Source organism: Lissotriton vulgaris, chromosome 11 (genome assembly GCF_964263255.1).
Source record: "Lissotriton vulgaris chromosome 11, aLisVul1.2, whole genome shotgun sequence".
In the NCBI taxonomy this organism is placed as follows: domain Eukaryota; kingdom Metazoa; phylum Chordata; class Amphibia; order Caudata; family Salamandridae; genus Lissotriton; species Lissotriton vulgaris.
Genome location: NC_141699.1, coordinates 5973802 through 5998219, shown reverse-complemented (window position 1 = coordinate 5998219; position 24418 = coordinate 5973802). Strand labels below are relative to the sequence as shown.

Genomic DNA, 24418 nt, shown 5'->3' with positions numbered 1-24418 from the left:
CTTTGTTTCCAACCTGTTGACGTGTCTTTGGAAGCCCGTGTAAATGATGCTACATTAGTCCGCCCCACCTGGTCCTTGGTTTGGAGGAGTGAAGAAAGCTTTTGATTCCCACCCTTAGCCTGTGTGTTGACTTCTGGAGGGGTGAGACTTCGAAGTTTAATGAAACACACCAGATTACTTAATTTCCGAGAGATGGCTGTGTTTCTTGTCTTAAGCAGTCAAGGACCAGCGGTAGTGTGGAGAGGTACAAAGCAACCTGTGGCTGTCCGCACTGTAGCGCATAGGTTCTTTGAAGCCTGACCGTCATTTGTTACGCACTTTGTCTGGCTTTCCTCCTTTGGTGTTTTGGGCCACAAATCCAAAGTATGAAAAATAAACTAAAATAAAAAGTGAATAAAGTTTTTATTTGGTTCACAGGTGTTCCAGAACCACTGTCTGCTCATACTCCCACTAGGTGGACATACATGCTTCTGTTTCAGAACTTTCCTAATGCACCTGGCATTGGTAATCCTACTTATGCTGTTACTTCATGGACAAGGTTTGGGACACAGGCAGTCTTGGAATTTATCAGTTGCTGCTGAGATTTGTGGTCACTGCGTTTGCCAAGGATTCAGCGAGGCTCGTGGTTAGAGTGAGGACCACCAGAACATCTCGCAGATTTGGCAGCCGACAGCTCAGAAACCACTGCTCGTGGCAGGAGTATCTTTCTTTGGGATTTGTACAGGCCTACAGACAGGATTACTGCTTCTCCCGGGCGATGGAACCCCGAGTTCCTCTAGCAGCCTTCACATTCCAGATACAACTACTGTGGACCTCACCTCTAGCGAAACAGGTCAGAAAGGGTACCATTGAGGGCTCATTATAACCTTGCACCATTCCAGTGTGAGGTCACAAATCCAGCTGGTCACACGGACTTTAGTCGTCATTCAGGCTCAATCTGATTGGCTGTCCCACTGGAGCTGGTTCCAGCGACTCTGACCAGGCAGGATGGAAGGGCTCATTTCTTCTGTTTACTGGGGGCCTCGGGTCTTGAGTCGGATTCCAGACGGGAGAGAAGATTGCTAGAGTGCAGGGCAGCAGTTCTTTTTACTGTTGGTTCTTTATCATACCACGTCCTAGAGTAAAGGGAATAGTAACTTCATGGTGTGACAGACCTCAACGAAAGGTTAGAGGGAAAGGCTGACATCCTTCAATCTGACAAGATCTACATGGACCATCTAGTACCCTTGTAGCCAAATAAGGATGGATTCTCCCTTGAAGGGCTCCTAACAACCCCACCTCTGACGCTTCATTCCCGACTTGTGCAGATCCAGTCAATGAAGTCATCAGGAATATTGGTATTCCTGTTCTGGCCTCTCCTGAAACCCTGATATACCCCCTGTAGCCCATCTTACCTTAAGGCCCCCTAAGAGGTATTTCATCTACCAAGCCTAGAGCTCCTTGCACTGGCGACCAATGCGTATTTTGTTTAAAAATATGTGCATGCTCTTCATGTCCCCTCTCATCACACATGACCTGGGTATCTACAGGATAAGATTCACCACTGTCGGGCAGTTCGCTTCCGCAGATCTACAGAAGCGCGTCTGTGGTAGTCCCCACGCTCTCGTGGGTTCACCTCCCAGGGCTGGGCTTTTTCCCTAGTTGCTGTGAAGATCTGGAACTCACTGCCTTCTCACATCAGGATGATCTATCTTTTGCTCCTGTTTCACAAAGCCCTACTTTCTTTTCTGGTTACTTAGTGCCTATGCACCTTTACAGGTAACAACACCTTATAAGTAACCCCTACACTCGAATATGTCTGTTTGGTGTTGAAAAGCAGCCCTTTGTGTGTGGTCTCTGTGGTCAGACACCAGGAGGGAACTGATCCAATCCGTCTCCTTCTAGCTGATACATTGTCTTTCCTTCCCTCTCCAAAGATCTTTTGTCGATTGTGATTGGTGGACATGTAAGTGTTTCACTGACATTGCTTCCTGTTTGACAGGTAAGTCTTAAACCAACACGCGGACCGCTGTCCACATTCCATCCCCGGTGACACACCACCACTGAATGGGCAGGAATTCCTGAGCTCCACTGGAGGGGAAAGTCAATTTTATTCTGTGAATGCAGTCCCTGTACATCTGAGGCGGATTATGGTCATTGTTGCTACATCTCCAGACTGAGGACTTCCTGATTGTGTTGCGTGGGTTGTTTTCATTGGCAATATTCAGGGCTGGACTGAAATGCAATGGCCGCCAGTTGCTTTTGTAAGCCTGTCGTGTCAATGTGTGTTTCAACAAAGGCGGGTGTTTCTGGCAGTCGGGCAGCTCTGCTTTGAGGTTCCTCATCTCTTTCGTGTGGGTATGTGTGTGCCTCGTGTGTGTTTAGCGATGAGTTCATGTCTCTGGTAGGTAGTGCCTTTATCCTGTGCGTATGTGTGCACGCATGTGTGTTTACCGAGGAGTTTTGTCTCTGGTAGGCAGTGCTGCTGTTGTTGAGGTGTTTTTGCACGCGCATCTTGGGTGGGTGTCACTGGGAGTCAGGCGCCTCTGTTCTGGAGGAGCATCTGGAGGGGAGGGGTTGTGTATGTATATATATATGTATATATGTATGTATATATATATATATATCGCCCTTGTGAGCCTACTTGAGGCAGCGAGAGACGGCAGGTCAGCCTGGAGAAGGTGACTATGCAATTGGACCTCACTAGCGCTAGCTGCGCTTTTTGCCTGCTCTTTGAATTTTAAAAAATCCCGTTTTTCATTTTATTTGACTTACTTTGCTTGTACCTTGTTTTTAGCTGCACCGACCCCCTGGCCTCATCCTTGCACCATAAAACCCCCCTGGGGACCATCCACACTGCCTTTGGCGGGTCCGGGATCACGGGGTACCGGGGACGAGTTCGAGCGCCATCTTGCTTTGGGCTGGGGCACTCTCGCGCAATCTCGCGAGATCTCGCCCTTGTGAGCCTATTTGAGCCCCCTTCGGGTCGCGCAGCGGTGACGCGCAGCGGTGCGCCTTTCATCGCGCCTGAGTCCAGCCAGAGTCCTGCCCGTCTGCGCTCGTCCGCGCTAGGCAGGGCCTGGCAGGGCCCATTACTACTTCAGGATGCTATCTTCGGTAGATATTCGTGCTTTGCGCCCAGGGGTAAGTGGATGCCGCCATGGCACTTTGGATCCTCTTAGCGGTCCTTATCAGTGCCCTAACTGTTCCTTTCGTCTCCCGGCACCACAACCCATCCTGCGTTTTCTACCTAAACCCCCTAGAGCTCACATCACCGGACCCACACGGGGCCCTGTTGTCATTTCGCCTCTTAAAATTTTTCTTTTGAATGTAAGGTAACTGGCCTGCCACTCGCAAGAAATATTTTCTCTGATTAATGATGAAAATCCAGACATTTTCTTCTTCACCGAAACGTGGCTCCATGATAATTCTATGGCGGTGATTAACTTAGCCCTCCCAGCTGGCTATACCTTGCACTCTTCCCATCGTAATGGTAGAGGCGGTGGCATTGCAGTCGCATTAAAAACTTGCTATTCGTGTGCCTGGACTCCCACTACTATAGTTGGTTGTGAGAGTGCGCACTTTAACATCACTGTAAGTCCCCACTTCACCTTTGCGGGACTTTTAATCTATAGGCCCCCTGGTCCGGATGGATCCTTTCGTGTCAGCCTTCCGGATGTGGTCTCTTCTTTAGTTTTGAAAACCAACAATTTTACGGTTGTTGGTGATCTGAACCTCCATATGGACGCACCACTTTCCAACCCAGTCCAAAGTTTGCTTTCTGATCTTGAGGCATTTCATCTAGTCCAACTGGTTGAATCCCCGACTCACATTGGAGGACACCTGTTGGATCCTTTTCTGACGAACATCTCTTCTAATATTGAAGTGCTCCAGCCCAAGCCTATGGCCTGGACTGATCACCATCTGATCGAAACGCATATTGCCACTGACATCCCTTTAGCCAATAACAACTTGCCTAAGACTCTTAAACGTCCTTGGAGAAACCTGAACTTAGAGCACTTTCACCATCTGTTGCTGCAGCACCACCCTCAACCTCCTGAGGAAGTTTCCCGGGGCTATGACGACTTTTGCAAGTGGCTAGAGCAATCTTTGGATACCCTCATACCAGCTAGGTGGAGCAAAGCTAAATCTGGCCCCCCCAGTCCCTGGTATGATGAATCCCTCAGGGCACTGAAGGCATCTTGTAAAAAAGCAGAACGCGCCTGGCGCAGAAACTATGATACTGATCTTAAAGCAACTTATAGATCTTGCATCAGGACGTATCATAAGGCCATATGCTCAGCCAGAGCTGCTTTTTACTCACAAGAAATAAAAAGCAGCATGAATCCTACTAAAACCATTTTTAGGATGTGTAAGGATCTCACCAACAAAAGAACTGCCTCCACGTTCACTGCCTCTATGACGCACTGCGAAGATCTGGCCTCATTTTTCGTTGAAAAAGTGGAGGCCATATACAGGTCGTTTGCCACGCCTTTTGTCAGTGAAATTATCAGTGCCCCTCCGGTCTCTAAATCCTTATTAATCATTCCAGGCCCCACTCAAGAGGAGTTCCTAAATCTGACGGTTAAAGTTAAATCAGGTTCTCCGGAGGACCCGATGAGACCCATGCAATTTCGCGAATTCGCAGATTGCTGTTATCCGGCGATGCAGAACTTAATAAATCTTTCATTTAGAACTGGTAGTGTTCCCACTGCTTGGAAGCAGGCCACTATTATACCTATCTTAAAAAAAACGTCTCTTGACCCTTCCAAATCAGAGCATTACCGTCCTATTTCCCTCCTTCCTTGGATGGCTAAAATAGCTGAAGCTCACGCTAATAGGATTCTATCCCTCCACCTGCAAGAAGCAAACATACTGGACAACTCCCAGAACGGGTTTCGAGCCGGTCATAGTACCGAGACTGCTCTTTTGGCAGTGGTGGAACACATTAGGAATATACTTGACCAAGGTCAGACGGCGGCACTGATCCTATTGGATCTAAGTGCCGCGTTCGACACGGTCTCCCACCACATCCTTTTACATCGCCTCGCTGAGGCAGGAGTTGGAGAACAGGCGCTTGAATGGTTTCGATCATTTCTTACGGGTCGAACCTTTAAAGTTTCTACTCCTCCCTACATCTCCGCCCCTCGCCCCATTCTACAGGGAGTGCCACAGGGCTCGGCCCTCAGCCCCACCCTTTTTAACTTGTATGTTGCTCCGCTGGCGCAGGTAGCTGCTAGTTTTGGGCTTACAATAGTGTCATACGCCGATGACACACAACTGGCGGTGTCACTCAATGGCGATTCCAATATGAACGCCTCCACTTTTCAGGCAGCCCTCAAAGCGGTTGCCGGTTGGATGGCGAACAATCGCTTACAACTCAATGCCACCAAGACGGAGGTCATTCTCTTCGGTAGAGACAGTGAGCTCTGGGGAGACCAATGGTGGCCTTCTGAATTGGGTCCTGTTCCTACTCCTGTAACCGAAGTCAGAAATTTGGGCGTCTGGCTTGACAATCAATTGTCTTTTATTCCCCACATTAAACGTGTTGCAGGAATCTGTTTTGGCGCTCTACAAAGCCTACGGCCTATTTTTAAATTTTTTGACGCGGATACCAGGCAGATCATAGTCCAAGCTCTGGTGTTGACCAGATTGGACTACGCCAGTTCTCTGTTTCTGGGCGTTAATCAAGCTGAGCTTGCCCGTCTTCAGCGGGTACAAAATTCGGCGGCCAGGATGCTAGTCGGCCTCCCCAAATTTGTTTCAGCTCGCAGTACTATCCGTGACCTTCATTGGCTACCAGTAGGCCAAATAATTAAGTTCAAGGCTTTGTGCCTCACTTTTAAAATTCTCAATTTGGCCTCCCCCCCCATTCTCACCCAGACCATCCTCCACTATGTCCCCGCAAGAGCTCTGCGGTCTGCAGGGTCTAATTTGGCCATTGTTCCTCGTTTTAAAAAGTCCAGAATGGGTGGACGCTCTTTCTCGGTGATGGCGGCTACTCTATGGAATTCTTTGCCTGCTTCACTCCGTTCCATCCACGATTTGTTTCAGTTTAGGAAACAATTAAAAACCCATTTATTCTCTGCTGTATAGCTCTGTGTTTTGGTCATCTCTGTTGTGTTATGTCTTCTATCTCCAAAAGCGCCGGGACGCCTCTTGGCTGCGGCATCTGTGCGCTATACAAAAGTTAATAACATAACATAACATAACATATATATATATGTATATTTTGTTTTGATGGATCAAGTGCACATCTTTGGCAGTCAGTGTTTTTTAGTGTCTTTGCCTTCTCCTGCATGTTCCCTTCTAGTGGGCACTTTTGTGGATCTGCCTCCTGTCTCTCTTGTGTGTGCCTGCTTATCTTCGTTGGTTAATGGCTCTATTGTTTAGTGTCTTCTTGTGTGAGTCTGTGTATGAATGGAACGGGTCTCTAGCAAATAGTTGGCTTTGTTGTGGTGCCAGCCCTATATCTATTGCTTGTGTGTTTCGCGATGAGTGGGTATCTGGCAGTTGAGTGACTTGTTGTTTAGATTGTTGTCTTGTGTGTGTGTGTCTGGTGGTGTGTGGGTGTCTCTAGCAGTTATGCAATTTCTTGTTTAGGTTCTTTCTGTGTGTGTGTCTGGTGGTGGGTGGGTGTCCCTAGCAGTCATGTGATGGTTGTTGTTTAGGTTCTTCTTGTCTTGTGCGTGTGTGTCTGGTGGTGGGTGGGTGTCTCTAGCAGTCATGCAACTTCTTGTTTAGGTTCTTTCTGTGTGTGAGTCTGGTGGTGGGTGGGTGTCCCTAGCAGTCATGTGATGGTTGTTGTTTAGGTTCTTCTTGTCTTGTGAGTGTGTGTCTGGTGGTGGGTGGGTGTCCCTAGCAGTCATGTGATGGTTGTTGCTTAGGTTCTTCTTGTCTTGTGTGTGTGTGTCTGGTGATGGGTGGGTGTCTAGCAGTCATGCAACTTCTTGTTTAGGTTCTTTCTGTGTGAGAGTCTGGTGGTGGGTGTCCCTAGCAGTCATGTGATGATTGTTGTTTAGGTTCTTCTTGTCTTGTGTGTGTATGTCTGGTGGTGAATGGGTGTCTCTAGCAGTCATGTGACTGTTGTTTAGGTTCTTCTTGTGTGTGTGTGTGTGTGTGTGTGTGTAGTGATCAGTGTGTATCTATGGCAGTCATGTAATGGTTGTTGTTTAGGTTCTTCTTGTCTTGTGTGTGTGTCTGGTGGTGGGTGGATGTCTCTAGCAGTCATGCAACTTCTTGTTTAGGTTCTTTCTGTGTTTGTGTCTGGTGGTGGGTTGGTGTCCCTAGCAGTCATGTGATGGTTGTTGTTTAGGTTCTTCTTGTCTTGTGAGTGTGTGTCTGGTGGTGGGTGGGTGTCTCTAGCAGTCATGTGACTGTTGTTTAGGTTCCTCTTGTGTGTGTGTGTATGTGTGTGTGTGTGTAGTGATCAGTGTCTATCTATGGCAGTCATGTAATGTTTGTTGGTTAGGTTCTTCTTGTCTTGTGAGTGTGTGTGTCCTGTGGTGGGTGGGTGTCCCTAGCAGTCATGTAATTGTTGTTGTTTGGGTTCTTCTTTTCTTGTGAGTGTGTGTGTCGTGTGGTGGGTGGGTGTCCCCAGCAGTCATGTAATGGTTGTTGTTTAGGTTCTTCTTGTCTTGTGTGCATGTGTCTGGTGGTGGGTGGGTGTCTCCAGCAGTCATGTGACTGTTGTTTAGGTTCCTCTTGTGTGTGTGTTTGTGTAGTGATCAGTGTGTATCTATGGCAGTCATGTGATGGTTGTTGTTTAGGTTCTTCTTGTCTTGTGTGTGTGTGTCTGGTGGTGGGTGTCTGTAGCAGTTATGTGACCATGCTGTTGAGATACCTTCTTTGTATTATGTCTGCAGAGAGGATGGCTGTTTCTAGCTGGCACATGTGCCTTTTTGCTTATGCTCCCTTGTGTTTACTGTTGGGGGTGTTCAGGTTGACGTAAGGGTGCCTCGCACTAATCATTGCATGCTTCTGGTGTGTTTCGTTGTTCTCATCAGATGTTCATGAAACCACGTTTCTGTGTAAATGATTCCCTTTTACAATACTTGTGGGTAAATTGATCGTATTTGGATATTCAGGAAACAAGGGTCCTTGGAAATTCCGGGAGCGCCCTCTTGGGTAAAACCGTGAGTTTTACCGTACATGCACACTCCCCAGGTTAGGGTACGCCTTAGCGTACGTATACCGCCGGGGAGTTTGCTTTGGTCCTGATGAAAACTTTGCTAAATTAGCAGTCACAAGCAGAAACATGTCGACCGCCTTTTCACATTTAATGTAGGATATAGCTGGTTCATTTTAAAGACCAGCACGTGTCCGCTTCACCTGATTTTAATGATTGCATGCGGCCCTTTTATTAAAATTAGTTCTAGGAGCAGTTTACCATCTTTTAATACCCATACCACCCACCAATCACACAGTCCAAAAAAACCTGCTCTGCTGTAATTCAGATGTTGTAGCACACCGGGGAGACATTCGGTCTCCCTGGTGGGAACCCGATGAGGAAGCATGTCACCAACTAGGTTGGTGAGTGAGGATTCTTTTAAAAACAGAGGTTTTTTCCATCACACACACACCCCCCAGTTTGGTTGTACATTTTGTTACATCTTCTGAGTCACTCTTTTGTTGATGAATAGTATTCAGGAAACATGTCACAAGTCCTTTATTGTTAGGCAGACAATAGACACCCCTGTCTAGTTAGACAGTGAAAACACCAATTCCAAGATAGTACTCGAATGTTCTTGAAACTTTTTTAAAAGGGTGATTTTGATATATAGAAAGTTGTTCATATAGTGCTCATTGCCCTAGTCTTGTATTTTCAAAGCACTGTAACAATCACAGTATATAGCGGTGGCATTGGGATTGTGGATCATGGTGTGTTGTCAGAATTTGGTGATGCACACTGTCAATGCTGTGTGTACGAGATTGGCCCCTGGTTGTTAGTTCTTTTTCAGCACCTAAATAAATCCTATTATTGCTATATTGTCGCCAGTGCTTTGGTGGTGTTGAGACGAGACGTTGGTATTAGTGGAACTTTGACCACACATTGCTAATCGACACTGTGGAAGCCAAAAATGTGGCATGAATATCTGTGATCAAGAAAGATCCTCTGATCATGTCTGTGCAGCTCTTTTGGATTTCCCAAGAGGGCAAAGATGGGGACAAGCCCCCAAGAGGGCAAAGATGGGGACAAGCCCCCAAGAGGGCAAGGATGGGGACAAGCCCCCAACAGGGCAAAGATTGGGGACAAGCTCCCAAGAGGGCAAAGATGGGGACAGGCCCCCAAGAGTGCAAGGATGGGGACAAGCCCCCAAGAGGGCAAAGATGGGGACATGCCCCCAAGAGGGCAAAGATGGGGACAAGCCCCCAAGAGGGCAAAGATGGGGACATGCCCCCAAGAGTGCAATGATGGGGACAAGCCCCCAAGAGGGCAAGGATGGGGACAAGACCCCAGGAGGGCAAGGATGAGGACAAGCCCCCAAGAGGGCAAAGATGGGGACAAGCCCCCAAGAGGGCAAGGATGGGGGCAAGCCTCCATGAGGGCAAGGATGGGGGCAAGCCCCCATGAGGGCAAGGATGGGGACAAGCCCCCAAGGGGGCAAAGATGGGTACAAGCCCCCAAGAGGGCAAGGATGGGGACAAGCCCCCAAGAGGGCAAGGATGGGGGGCAAGCCCCCATGAGGGCAAGGATGGGGGACAAGCCCCCAGGAGGGCAAAGATGGGGACAAGCCCCCAGGAGGGCAAAGATGGGGACAAGCCCCCAAGAGGGCAAGGATGGGGACAAGCCCCCAAGAGGGCAAGGATGGGGACAAGCCCCCAAGAGGGCAAGGATGGGGACAAGCCCCCAAGAGGGCATGGTTGGGGACAAGCCCCCAAGAGTGCAAGAATAGGGACAAGCCCCCTAGAGGGCAAGGATGGGGACAAGCCCCCAAGAGGGCAAAGATGGGGACATGCCCCCAAGAAGGCAAGGATGGGGACAAGCCCCCAAGAGGGCAAGGATTGGGATAAGCCCCCAAGAGGGCAAGGATGGGGACAAGCCCCCAAGAGGACAAGGATGGGGACAAGCCCCCAAGAGTGCAAGGATGGGGACAAGCCCCCAAGAGTGCAAGGATGGGGACAAGCCCCCAATAGTGCAAGGATGGGGACAAGCCCCCAAGAGGGCAAGGATGGGGACAAGCCCCCAAGAGGGCAAGGATTGGGACAAGCCCCCAAGAGGGCAAGGATTGGGACAATCTCCCAAGAGGGCAAAGATGGGGACAAGCCCCCAAGAGGGCAAAGATGGGGACAATCTCCCAAGAGGGCACAGATGGGGACAAGCCCCCAAGAGGGCAAAGATGGGGACAATCTCCCAAGAGTGCAAGGATAGGGACAAACCCCCAAGAGTGCAAGGATTGGAACAAACTTCCAAGAGGGCAAAGATGGGGACAATCTCCCAAGAGGGCATAGATGGGGACAAGCCCCCAAGAGGGCAAAGATGGGGACAATCTCCCAAGAGGGCACAGATGGGGACAAGCCCCCAAGAGGGCAAAGATGGGGACAATTTCCCAAGAGGGCACAGATGGGGACAAGCCTTTAGTACTCCTAGTCGGCTGCAATTCACTCCACAGAGCCACGTACAGCTTCCCAGGGAGTTTAGGACAGAGTGATTTCCCCAGAAGCGCGTCTGAGAGTAGATCCTGAACTGTACGGTACGGTACCTGGTGTCTTGTGCTAGGAGCCCCCCCTGATGAACACCCCAAGAGAGCGCGAGTGAGGGCACTCCCGAAGCCCTCCTTGTTCCAGGGTGGGAGGGTGGATCCTGCCTGCCCCAAATCCCTACACATCGAGTGAGGTTCTACAGGCGGTCAGTAGTATCCTGGCACCCCAGGAACTGTAATACCTCAGCATGGCCTCTCCAACTTACAATTACGGTAGGTGCGTCCCACCGGAGACGCTCAATGCTGAACAGGGAAAGCGGCTTCATGATGGAGGCATTGAGTCTGGCGAGACCCCGTCCCAGTTTTAAGATAATTTGGTGTGCACATCTTTTGCTGCAAAGGAATTGAAATGTATGTACAGCTGGAGTCGCCAAGAATGCTTTTCGCACAAAGACATCAAAGTTGGGTAACAAACAAGTGTAAAAGAAAAAACACAAACCAACGTTTATTAAAATTCCTAATGGTTTTTGGATCTTTTAAAGTTTAATACTGCTAATCACATTGTCAGTTCTAGGGCCTGTTTGCTGTTTCTTTCTTCTTGTAACCAGATGTGGGCCTAGATGTCTCGATGAGACTTAAGAGCTGTCACTGCGCGGGTAGAAGATAGTCCCCTGGACATGTTGGAATGCACTAGGGTGTGTTTCCTCTGCATATAGTCGGCGCCACTGGAATTATAAGGCAGATGAGGGCCATATTACGTGGCAGGGTTGAGTTAATTATGTGGCATGAAAAAGCAAATGATATGTCTTAATGCACATTTTGTAATAGTATTATTTCATTAGTTTGTCACTTGACGACCAGTCAAACTTTGATAAGGACCTTCAACTGAGCAGAAACGTATGACCATGTTTTAGTAACTTTTGATCCGTATGAGCTAGGAACAAGATTGTTTCTTTTTCGTTAAAATCTGCAGATTGTGTAGCAGATGATGGATTATATGGCAAGTGCGGCAAACCCATAATTATGTGAAAAACGCGGCAGCCGAAGAATCGCCTAATTCCGGTGGGCCTGCATATGTGGGAGACATTTCAGCATGAAGCTTAGCAGGTTCGTGCAGGCTTTGGGATTCTTTCAAACTGCGCCTCTCTTCTTTCTGTTTAGAGGATGATGGCTGCTTAGGGGCACTTGCGTCCCCATTTACCACTTTCAGGGCATTTCCTTTTTACAGAAAGGACCAGAGAAGCCTCTGCAGGCCCTTCAGAAATACAGACTTCGCTGGCACGTATATCACACCCCACCACACCTCAGCAAGAACCTTTTGGCAAGGTCTGCATTTTGTAGTTTGAGCCACTTTGGGTACTGTCCCACAGGTTTATTGGCTGATGTGGATCACGCCTCACAGGTTTATTGGCTGATGTGGATCACGCCTCACAGGTTTATTGGCTGATGTGGATCACGCCTCATAGGTTTGTTGGCTGCTGTGGACCACGCCTCACAGGTTTAATGGCTGCTGTGGGCCACGCCTCACAAGTTTATTGGCTACTGTGGATCACGCCTCACAGTTTTATTGGCTGATGTGGACCCCGCGTCACAGGTGATGTGGACCATGCCTCACAGGTTTATTGGTACAAAAGGGGGTGGTGATGGACGGAGCATCTGAATCAATCAAACACTCGCACCCAGTCAACAGATCTGGGTTTAATCCATCACCATTCTTTAGCCCACTCTGCCACCCCAGTTCAGACATGGCCATATGCAAATCATTCTCACCCTGTGCCTCATGAGAACAGTCCAGCCCGAACTGCCAAGCCATGCCTGCTTGAATCCAGTGGCAAAGTGAGCAATGGACTCACGTCTGAGCATACCCTGCCAACTTATGGCGAACAAAGCGGTACAAAAGGGGGTGGTGATGGACGGAGCATCTGAACCAATCAAACACTCACACCCAGTCAACAGATCTGGGTTTAATCCATCACCGTTCTTTAGCCCACTCTGCCACCCCAGTTCAGACATGGCCATATGCAAATCAGTCTGACCCTGTGCCTCATGGGAACAGTCCAGCCTGAACTGCCAAGCCATGCCTTCCCTGGACCGGAAACAAGCTTCCTAGGACCAGTTTCTGGCATTAAAGCCGTCTTCAGCCAGGCTTGCTTGAATCCAGTGGCAAAGTGAGCAAGGGACTCAAGTCTGACCATACCCTGCCAACGTATGGCGAACAAAGCGGTACAAAAGGGGGTGGTGATGGACGGAGCATCTGAACTAATCAAACACTCACACCCAGTCAACAGATCTGGGTTTAATCCATCACCGTACTTTAGCCCACTCTGCCACCCCAGTTCAGACATGGACATATGCAAATCAGTCTGACCCTGTGCCTCATGGGAACAGTCCAGCCCGAACTGCCAAGCCATGCCTTCCATGTATCGGAAACAAGCTTCCTAGGACCGGTTTCTTGCATTAATCATAGGTTTATTGGCTACTGTGGACCACGCCTCACAGGTTTATTGGCTGATGTGGATCACGCCTCACAGGTTTATTGGCTGATGTGGATCACGCCTCCTAGGTTTATTGGCTGCTGTGGACCACGCCTCACAGGAATCAATGGGCGAGTATGAGCGCCAGCACCCAATTCTATCAGTGACTGCAGGGAATGAAATGTCCAGTGAATGAGATCCAGAGAATGGAGTTTCCTCTTGGTTTGAAGCTTTCTTTACGTTGCATGAACAACTATAATGTAAATCCTCAAGCAACCTATATCTTTACTTGTAAGTAATTACTTTACATGATTAGCAGAGCTCAAAAACACGTACATAGTAAAGGAAATACAAAATAATGTTATTGTTACTCTACAGATATTGTAAACACACTTGACATACTCATAAATACTTATCTGGATACAGTTCTCAAACACACCAGTGCAAACTTCCTCATCTGTTGTGGCCTACACACATTCAGAAATGATACTTAATATACACAAGGTACAATTCCAAGATATTTCGGTCCTAATCTGGAAGATGCCCTTTCAAACCTATGGTGTCATGCTTAGATCAGGTTTCAGTGAGTGGGGAGGACGTCATCGGACGATATCAGCCATCTATTCTGTGCGAATTTAGTGCGCATAAACGTATATTAAGCATTTGCTGTAGGGTGAAAACCGTTCTAACAATACCATACAGAGAAAGTGGACGACTCCTCAGTACGGTGTAGGGACACCAGGGACCGTCTGTTAGATTTGTCATTACGTTCATATCGTGCATATCGCCTAAACCCTGATGTTTGGAGTGCTTGCCAGTGATAAGAATTCATTCTTCACCTACATTTTAGGAAATACAGTATTTTCCCCCCATTTTGCTGCATCCACTGTGCGATGTACAAGCCCCTACCAAGTAATATTATCCAAACCTAAGAAATGTCTCTCTCCTGTTGAAGGCCTGTGAGCCGAAACGCATGTAGAGATAGTCTAAGTGTATCATTCACTCCAACTGTAACATATTTATCAACTATCGACGATGGTAACACATTGGAATTTTCTGTCACATGTCGTATCTTGATATTTGCTTGACAACATAAGTTTGAAAGAACATAAGACCCCCCCCCCAGTGCCTTGAGACCCTTACTGATGAGTAGCGCGCTTCACAAATCCCTGATTGATTGATTAAAAGGTCATCTTCCAGATTATGACCTGAATATCTTGGAATTTTTTCATGTTTATTAAGTATAATATATGAATGTGTTTGGGTTATGACAGAGAAGGATGATTGCACTGGTGTGTTTGAGAGCTGTATTTATATAAGTATTTACGTATATGTCAAATGTGTTTATAATATTTGTACATTAATAAAAATAAAATAATTTTGTAATTTCTTTAATATTTACGTGTTTTTTAGCTCTGTTAATTGTGTAAAGTAATTACTTACAAGTAAAGATATAGGGTGCCTGAAGAATTTCATTATAGTAGTTCTTTTCCCTGCCTCAGGAACTCTTCATTTGTGCAGTGGGTCCCCATTATATATACATTAAGCTGCACAAACTTCACACTGATCTCAGCTCTGTATGTGTGGTAGTCTGTGGGGAGCTGTTCCCATACAGAAGGCAATACTGGGTCTTCTTTCTACACCCCGCAGCCCTTATTTTATCAATGTTAGGTTGGTGTCAGACTAGACCAACACATTTCACGTTATAAATAGGGCTCCCGGTTTTATGGTATTTATATTTTTAGCATTTCCGTCTGTATTTATCCATATTTATTTTTTGCCCATCTTGTCAGTATGTATTCATATTTATTTTGTGTTTTCTGAATATATAAAGTTATAATGTGGTATTTTCCCACATTTACTTAACTAATAAATGCGTGTTCAGACTTTGACGCCTGTCGTATTTTAGCAAATTAAGCAGCCAAACTTAACATAACAATGCACCCACAGGTAAACAATGGCATTATACTACAAATGGAAACATATGTTGTTATTTAATGAAACTTCATCCTGTTAACTTCTTATGGCATCTATCTGCTCAGCTGTTGGCCTGGAATTAATGAAAGACAGTATGGAAAGGCACTCCAAAGAAGCCCAATGTTCAGTAGTTTTCAATTTTTAGAAATAAATGCAGCTGGTAAGCACATTGTTTTCTGTCTGTATTTATCTGTAAAAATCAGTCAAATATAAAAAAAAAATGGGAGCCCTAGTTATAAACTTTTTAAAGAACCACAAGGACATAATTGTGCCCTTTTCACTTGTTCCAGAAAGAATGTGAAAGTGAAAAATTGAAACCGGTTTTCACCTTTGGATCTCTGCTAAGTTTATTGATTGGCTCTTGATTGCAGGAATATTGATTTTGAACTGCTCTCTTTACAGTGTTAGTTGTCGCGGTAACAAAGCTGCACTGTCTCTTGTCTTTTTTAGTATTCTCACTTTGGAAACTCTTCATCGGTGAAGTTCAGTGCTTAGAATCCTGCCACCCATGTCGGTAAGACCCCCACCTACAGATTAAGCTAATTTGGAGTATTTTTTGAAACTCTGTTATCAAATAGTTTTCTGTGGATTATTATTGATGTTCTGAGAGAGTTCTTTTTTGGCCCAAAAGGCTTCCAGGCGGGTAGATTTGTGATTAATTGCAGTGAATGAAAACGTGTACTTCCTTGTTTAAGATAAGGCCAGAAAGGGTTCCTTTTACGCATTTGTTCTCGATTCATCACATTTCGGTGGTGATGTAGCGCTTCGGAGCTCTGGCAGCTCGGTGGCTTCACTCACCAGCCGGAATTAAGGGTGCACTCTCAGTTTTCTTCGGTGATCGAGTTAATCACAGATGTAAAGGTCTGTTCAGATACAAGAGGGGGGAGGCGAATGGATGGGGAAGGGGTGGGGATCATCCTGAATTTGCTCCACAAAATCCCTCTGTGAATCCGAGCAGCTTTTTTCTTGGCACTTATGAGCCTCAAGAATGCACCCAGAGTGCAAAGGATTGTAGTAACTATAAGAAGATAATTCAGCGGGATAAAGTTGTATGATCTACAACATGGAGCTTATTAGTGGTCCATTGGGTGGGTGTAAGGGAGACGGGTGTGCCGGCAGGTGGGGCGGTGGCTGAGGGTGCCCTTGTAAGTGGGCAAAAGAGCGTCACGCAATGTATTTCAATGCGCCAGGACTTGGAGATGAAAGGCCATGGCTTCATTCAAAGCATACACTAAGGTTACACACTTTTCATAGGACATTGGAGATGGGAACGCGTGCAGCAGCCAGCATGCCAACCCAGACAACAATATTTAATTATACGAAGCCTGGCATTGGTTGGCTCTGAACACACCCACTGCTCGCAGCAGGCCCAGCCCGCCTCCTCAGACCTAATGCAGCGATTTACAATAGGCCAGCAAGGGTAAAATAAAATTTTGTCCTCCAACCAGCCTCGCTCCTTCCGTCAATAGGGCGAGGTTTGGGAATCCCAAATAATTATGGAAAGATATTTAAAATCAGCCCCATAGCATGTAGCAGGCCGGTTGAGCTGTCTAAAGTAATACTTTGAAGAAAAGGAAAGAGGTTGTCTCACTTATGCATTGTGAACGATTATGTCAAGAAAGCTCTGAAGAAAAGCTCATTAAATATTCCAGTAGTTCAGTGACCGCCACAGCCCGTAAATTTCGGTTAATATCCCTTGATGAAATAGCGCAGCACCTACGTTTTTTACATCCAACTCAATGCCTTAAGACTCAGACAGCCTGACGCCACTCCTGTGCCTTGTTTTGCGAGGATTATTCAACTGCTCCAGTCACCAGTCGTAATGGGAATGAAGTTAAAAATACTGCGTATTATCACAGGTGTCGCCTCTGTTTAGGACGTCACGGTGCACGCAGGGGCCTCTGGGCCACAACCATGGGTCCCAAGACCTTTTACCTTTGCTGTCCCTGGGCCGGCCCTACTATGGCTCTGCAAACTGGGCCAAGTACAACCCTTTCCACACTGGACTCTCAGTGGTAGCATGGAAGGGCAGTCACAGGCTTCTCACGCAGGGTAGTTTGGGGTTACGGAGGCTTGAAAATCATTCCTACCCCTCAGCAGCGCACAACAATCCGTGTCCAGCCCAGGGCTTCTCTTTGTAGGAACAGACAAGTTATGTTATTACTGAAAAGCATAGGAGCTCACTACACATTCAGTTATGCATGACAACCAGATTCGCAGGTGTGGGGTTGGTGGTCCTAAGGGCTCTGCTGATTAGACAGTGCCTGGCTCTGGTGGCCCTCCACTATGGTACTGGATCCGACCTCTTGTAGCGGGCTCGGGGTCAGTCAGGTAAACTGGCGGGTGCAGATCATGCCTCCCTCCCTCCCTTTGTTTCTAGGTTAGCACACAGTCCTTCGGCGTAGGTCCAATCAGTCCCTCACCAAGGTCAGGTTAGCACTGGCCACTCTTACTGTCTCATATTTTCACAAGAACAAGGGAACCCAAAAGGTATATCATAGGGACCTTGGGCAGTATCAATTTACAAAAGACAATGGTCCCTATATGTGGACAGGATAGCAAAAAATAATAATCCTACATCTAATAAGTAGTATGTTTCTTTGTCCAGCCGGACAAGAATTTTATTTTAAATGATCAAGTTCATAGAGGGAGTTTTAAGACCAAGATAACAAGTGGGCACAGCCGTGACCCACAACAGTTAAGACAAAACAACAAAGAAATTGCCAAAAGTGGAGCGCGATGGCTCAATTTGTATTGGCAGGAGCACTGTGGCTAATACGGCAGTCCGATCGGTCCACTCCTGGCGATTCCATACAACCCTGATGGAAGCCCCGGAATTGTTTTGAAAGAATGCCAGTAGCCCCGCGGTTTCTCATCAGTAACCCAGAACGAGGCAACCAGCGAGTAAACCGACATTAATGCGATAATAGGCATTGTGTTAATAATTGTTGAACAAAACAAAAATGCTGATAATTCTTGTCCTGATGATGTCATAATTTAAAAAGGCATCGAAACGTCGTCGACAAAAAACCCCATATGCAATATGATGAATGCTATATTGTTTGATGCAATGGTATGGTTATGTTTAAGAGATTGAGTCTGTAGCACTGAACAATAGTATACAGACAGATTTTCGCTTTGCCTTTTTGGCCATTTCTTTGTTGTTTTGTCTTAAATGTTGTGGGTCACGGCTGTGCCCACTTGTTATCTTGGTCTTAAAACTCCCTCTATGAACTTGATCATTTAAAATAAAATTCTTGTCCGGCTGGACAAAGAAACATACTACCTATTAGGTGTATAATTAATATTTTTTGTTATCCTGTCCACATATAGGGACCATTGTCTTTTGTAAAATAAACTCTTACTGTCTCAGCAGTCCATGCTGGCAGTACGGGGCTGCGCTCGACCTTCCTGCGGCAGCAGGACTTCACCTGCAATGACTGGAGCTGCAGAGGTATGCAGCAGTCCATGAGCGGTGCAAGGCCATGGTCCCATGGCTGCGGGTTCTCACTAGTGGCAGACAGCAGCCTTGGGCAGCACACAGCAGTCCTCTTTGGGCGATGCGACAGACAACCACACGGTGCATCGCTTGCGGGGTCACTGCAGGAGTGGAGGCTTCTGACGGTGGCCCTCTACCGGGCAGTGACTGCAGATCACAGCTTGCTCTGGCTCTATGGTGATAAATTGATGATTCTTCTCAGCTGGGCCGGCTTCTCGCATACAAATAATGGTTCTCGGTGCAGCAAGCACCTCAGAGGGTCAAGAAATGGCTTATCCCAGTTTGTTCTAAGTCCTAATGTCTCATCAAACTCACAAAGTAACCTCATGATGTCCAGAAAGCTAGTTGCAGAATTTTTCAAAAACAAGAAAGGTTCATTGATGTACAGCGGGACCATGTGCACCATGTATGAGAACTGGGAGCCCCAGTCTCGGCTCACATCTTGTAAACTGCATGCCAGCGGCTCTACCGCAAGCACAATCAATACAAGGAATAAGGCAGTGACGGCTGGCATGTACGGAGGATGGTGGGGCTGGTTGGACAACAATAAACATAAACAAAAAAGTAAACAAAAATTATTACACTTGCCTTCCTGGTGCAACGTCCTCTTTACTCCGGTCTTATCCAAGCAGGCAGGCTCTAACGCAGGGCCCAGGAAACTGCAGTAACCACGCCTGGAGCTGCTGTCCTGCAGCATGAAAGAAGCACCAGGATTGGAGTGAACAACCTCCTTTGGTGCTCCTGAGGACACTGAAGCCCTATGCTGCTCTCTAGCCCAGCTGTCATAGACAGCTGGGCTAGAGAGGTTTAAAATGTGTACGTCTGGCTGGCTGTGGCAAGACGGCCAGCAAAAGAGACATGCACACTTTAAACTTAAAGTGCCCTGCCTATCACTGCTTTCTGCTGCTACCTGACTGGCCGCAGCAGTAAGCCCCGCCCATCCGTCCTCACACTCGACTTGGGACGGGTTTTGAAAAACAGAATAGTAATAAATGAACTTTTATTACCATTTTTATAATTTTATAACTATGGAGGAGATTTAGTTAGTGGGTTGACGCTCCTCCGACTTAACATAGGAGCCACCTTTGGAATAAGGGGAAGCGCTGCCTGGTCCCTTTTCATATAGGACGTTGTTCTTAATTACACTGCTCTCTCGGACTCTTGCCCTAGGGCTAACATACAGGAGTCAGATCCATTTAAGGATGTACTCCTCAAATGCCATCTGTTTCAACGCACCAAATGGATACGGCCAAATTAGCGTATCAAATTCTTTCTCTGTTTCTAGGGGACATCACTCTGTTGATGTCATCTGAGTATAATCTTTTAATATAATCTATGAAAGCAGTGTTGATCTCTTTCTGTGAATTAGCAATCACCTCCATTTTTGTACAGAGTGCACCAATTAGAATTCGACGACTTCTGCTCACAACAACCACGCCACTAGTCTGCCCGTTCTGTCACCTGTACCGTGATACCTGACTGTGTATTACTTATAATTTATCTCTCTTAGTCGGTCCATTAGGGTGTTTTTCTTCTTTTTGGCCTCCATGATCCTTCCCACAGAATTCCGGTCTTCAGTGCCATACGAATGTTTCATTCCACCGTGTTACTCTCCCTGTTAACTGTAAGCTTTAACCGATAGCTGGTTTTAATTGCAATGCCACAAATTACCACTTTAAAGGCATCCCATTCCACGGAGGGCAAGTCCGTTGTACTATCGTCCTTCTGGAAATTGTGGTCAATGTGTTCCCTAAATGTAGCCTGAAAAGGGTTGTCTGCCAGCTCATCCACCTTCAGCTGCCAGGTGGCTATTGCTGGCGGAGTTCTTCCCCACTCAAGGGACATCAGCTAAGGATTACGGTCCTGTTTCTTACAATCAAGGTATTTTATATTTCATTCCTTTGTAGCAATTTCCATCCCTTCCAGGAACATATCTACCCATGTGTGAAACTCATAAACCGGGGAATAGAACGAGAACTCCTGCCCATCTGGGTTCCTCCAAATACTGCCTAATGTTGTACCAATAATGTAAATTTGTATTCTGTATTCTTAATTTTGGGTACCTGTTAATGGGGGAATTGTTCTGTCCTGTCACAATCTGCTATGGAATTATAGTTGTCACCCCTCCAAGATACTCAAGGTGTCAATGTTTCTAAGTACGGCAGGAGATAGCAATTCGTAAAACTGAATCTTAAGTACATTGGGGCATGAATGTAATGATTGTCAAAGGTTTACCATCCAGTTCTCCTTCCAGGTTTGTGATTCTGCCATCTTTGTCCATCTGTGTGTTTTTAATAATGTACAGTGCCCTGGGCGATATACAGACCAAAGTACCTCCAGAATATGCAACTATTAGTAGCAATTATTTGTAGGTGTCATCTCCTATGGATTTTGACCATTTAGTCTTTATTAGGTAGATGTCCTGCAGACCTGCTATATGCATCTGTCTGTGGTCTACGACGGAGTAAATCCTATATCTTTTGCTTGGTGTACCCCTTCCATTCCAGGTATTACAGTTCTACGTATCAGGCATGAATGTTTACCCTATTACTCAAAGTGAATATCCAGGCTCTTTCTTGGGTTGTAAACAGCCATCTAATATCCCAGAATGGGGTACAGAACACCTTCTTTTGGCACAGGAATTATTTTACCCCTGTACATTCATGTAGGGTAATGTTTCTAAGCTAACAAGCCTCAACTCATTCTTTTGTCCTAAACATGGTCTGATCTATTGATCACCAAAAACCCTGGTCGAGGTACGCAGAAGTCTCCTCCCATTATATATTTCATAATCAAAACCAACATAAAGCTCATCTATTCAATGTATTTGTGACTATTTTTCCCAGGTGCCCCCTCAATATTTGTGCCACACTATAATTAACACTGCCATATGCAGTCCAAACTTGATCCCCTACAAGCTCAGAACAAATGATGAGCTGTACTTTGCAGTCTGGGGTTCACCTTTTGGCCCATTTAAACCATCTAGTTTGCAATCATGGGGATTATCTCCGGGTCATGGCCCAGCTCCTCACCTCCCTCACTGGAATCAAAGTCAACATCTTTCCCTCTTGTATCTAGTCTTCACTTTCTGACAAGACCTCCTGTTAGTCTCTGTAATGTGCCTATTTCCCAACTAGTCAGGTTATCTCTTAGACCACCTGCCAGTTAGCTTGTTTACCTGGGGTCTTGGTGTTGCTTCTCCATCTGCTCTGGTGTCATCACCTTCCTGATCTTTTTCCACTGACTCTTGGTTCCTTAGGAAATCTGTTGTCTTCTAGCCATTTCCAGGTTTCAAAAGGTGTTAGGAGGAAATGAGTGACACAATCTTTTACAGTTCTCAGCTTAGAAAGGAATGCGAAGGCAAATTAAATTCTCTGCTGTTTCAGTTTTCTCTTAGAGAGAATACATGTCTTTGCCTGATCCTTACATAGTCTGAAAAAGCATTGTCCAGGGGTCTTGTTTGCACGCAAACCTGCAAAGTTTGATCCCTGTCTTTGAAGTCGAGTGGTCTTTCCACAAGTGACGTGGAAGGGGCCCTTGCACCGGTGGTTTTCCCAGCAATTGGTAGGCTATTTGAAGTACGAAAACCAAGTTGCCTTCATAGATTTGCTCAGTCAGCCACTCTTCTAGGAAGAGATTAGCATAATATCCTTCAGTCTTTTCTGGCAGTCCTATCAGAGTGAATTTGTTACATCATGATCGTCTTCCGCTTTATTCTTTAGATGTTTTTCCTATAGCTGTAAGTTCCGTCAGTTGCACTTGCATCTCAGTTCCCAGGGGTGGTATCACATCAACTGATATTCCGTGACTCACTCTATCAGTTTCTTAAGATGAACTCTGAAGTGGCCAACATCAATTGCCGCAGAATCAATTTTGGCTTCATTGGTGCTCCTCATCTCTAGAATCACCTGTGGGATAGCATCAGATTTACCAGAGTGCTCCTCCAGTGTATTCCCAGGGACTTTGATGGGGGTCTCCATTGACCCCCACCGCAAGCATCCTTAAGCATTCCACTATGGGCTGCATTTTGCTGCAGGTTTCGCCATCTTTACTCTGTCAAAATGCACAGGGTCCAGGGCTTCAAGCAGCCTCCCACCGCCTGGAGCTCAGCTGGAACTTCGACTAGCAATTCAGACTCACTAGAGTACCCGACCTAGACTGGGCACTCCTTCCCGAATATCAGTGTCTCTCAACTCTTCGCCAACATTGTTTAATGAGATCTGTCACCATGCCAGTGCCTCTTAGGTTAAATACCAACTTCCTCTGCCAGATCACCACACTACAGCAATCCTCATTTGGCTTTGTGTTTCCATTTCAACAAGTTATCTAGTTGTGGACCTGGGGCATATCTTTCTCCTAGGCCTTAGAGCAACTCACTATACAAATTATGGCCCACAAATGGCAGTGCGTGATCTATCTGATTATTAATTCGACGGAATAGCTCACCGAGGCTCCTCTTTTCAGCTCCACCTCTGTCTCGAATTATAGAGTTTCTATTTGCGCAGCATGGGGAGCCCTCAATATCGCTTTTTCTTAAACTTCACTTCCACAAGGTTGCCACTGCATCCCACACATTTAGGCAAGTCTCCCCTTAGTTTCCAGCTGATTGTTGCACTCTTACTTCCATGTGGGTGCCACTTAGTGCAGCTTGCTAAGTAAATTATTCACAAGATTAGCAATAGTGATCCTTTGGCCAGAGTACCACTTATTTTCTTGATCCTGTACCCACTCCTAGAGTTCCGACTGCATTCAGAACTGAATCTTTAAGCAAACGTTAATCAAAAAGCATGAAATAGTAGAAAAGCTATAGTAGAATAGCAGAGTGGCACTACTATCACAGAAAATAAATACTGTAGGGATTTATTTATTTGTAAAGACCAAATTTATCAAAGGCTTCCAGGTGCTGAAGGAAAGGCAACCGTGCACCTAAACAACAACTCAGCATTCCCATAATCCAAATAGGACACAAGCAGCAGCCCCACAAATGAGGTCCTGTACTCTTTGAGAATAAAAGGAAGACTTTTCCTCAAGGTGTGTAGAAGAAGAAAGCACCCTGCCCAGACTTTTTGAATTTGTGTATTAAAGCTCAGATTATTATTGAACCAAACTCCAAGATTGTTGGTGTATGTGGTTGGAGTTGGTATGTCTTTGAGGGAGACCAGGGTCTTTCAAACCAGGCTGAGGGTGGCATTCCAAAGCACCGGGTTGTGACCACCAGACGTGGACGACAGACAAACAGACAGCCCCTCGGCCTGTACTTGATACCAGAAGGGGCAGAGTCAAAAGTAAGTAGTCATTGCGTGTTTAGAACAAGATCTTACAGTGATAACTGCTGATCAATTCCCCAGGGGCCACAACAAGTAGGATGTAAGAAAGTGTGGATCCTTGCAGTAATTCTTTGTAAGCAAGACACTCCGCCATCTTGAAAGGGATGAGGAACATAGCCACGACTCAGCCCAACTGAAAAGGCAAGAAATAGGTAAACCAGTGATGACCTGAACACGCCAGGCCTACTCCTTTCAGACGATCTAATAAGATGGAGTGATCGACCGTGTCAAAGGCTGCAGATAAGTCGAGAAGCACCAGGTCGCTCAGAAGGCCCTGTTTTGGAGTGGTAATCAACTCATCCAGAGGATGAACAAGGACCACCTCGGTGCTGCGGCCCCAATGGAAGCCTGCTAGTAACCAGCCTAGGGCAGTTGTCCTGTCGAGTGTGGAAGAACAGACATTTGATACAATATGGTTCCACAGTTTTAAAGATGCTGGCAATAATGTAATAGGTTTGTAATTATTGAGATATGGAGGATCTAAGTTGAATATTTTTCACAGTGGGTGGGTGGGGGGTG

General features: G+C 46.4%; 1 protein-coding gene across 3 annotated transcripts in view; it reads left to right on the top strand.

Moving 5' to 3' along the window:
* GNB1L (G protein subunit beta 1 like) overlaps positions 1 to 24418 on the top strand; it is a 425377-nt gene that overhangs the window by 19724 nt on the left and 381235 nt on the right. For 2 of the 3 annotated variants that reach the window (XM_086942634.1, XM_086942633.1), the window contains exon 2: positions 15524 to 15587. The exons of the other annotated variant lie outside the window; for it this stretch is intronic. The gene's annotated coding sequence lies outside the window, so the exon portion shown is untranslated. The remainder of the gene's footprint in view (positions 1 to 15523; positions 15588 to 24418) is intronic. 3 annotated transcript variants of the gene reach the window in all.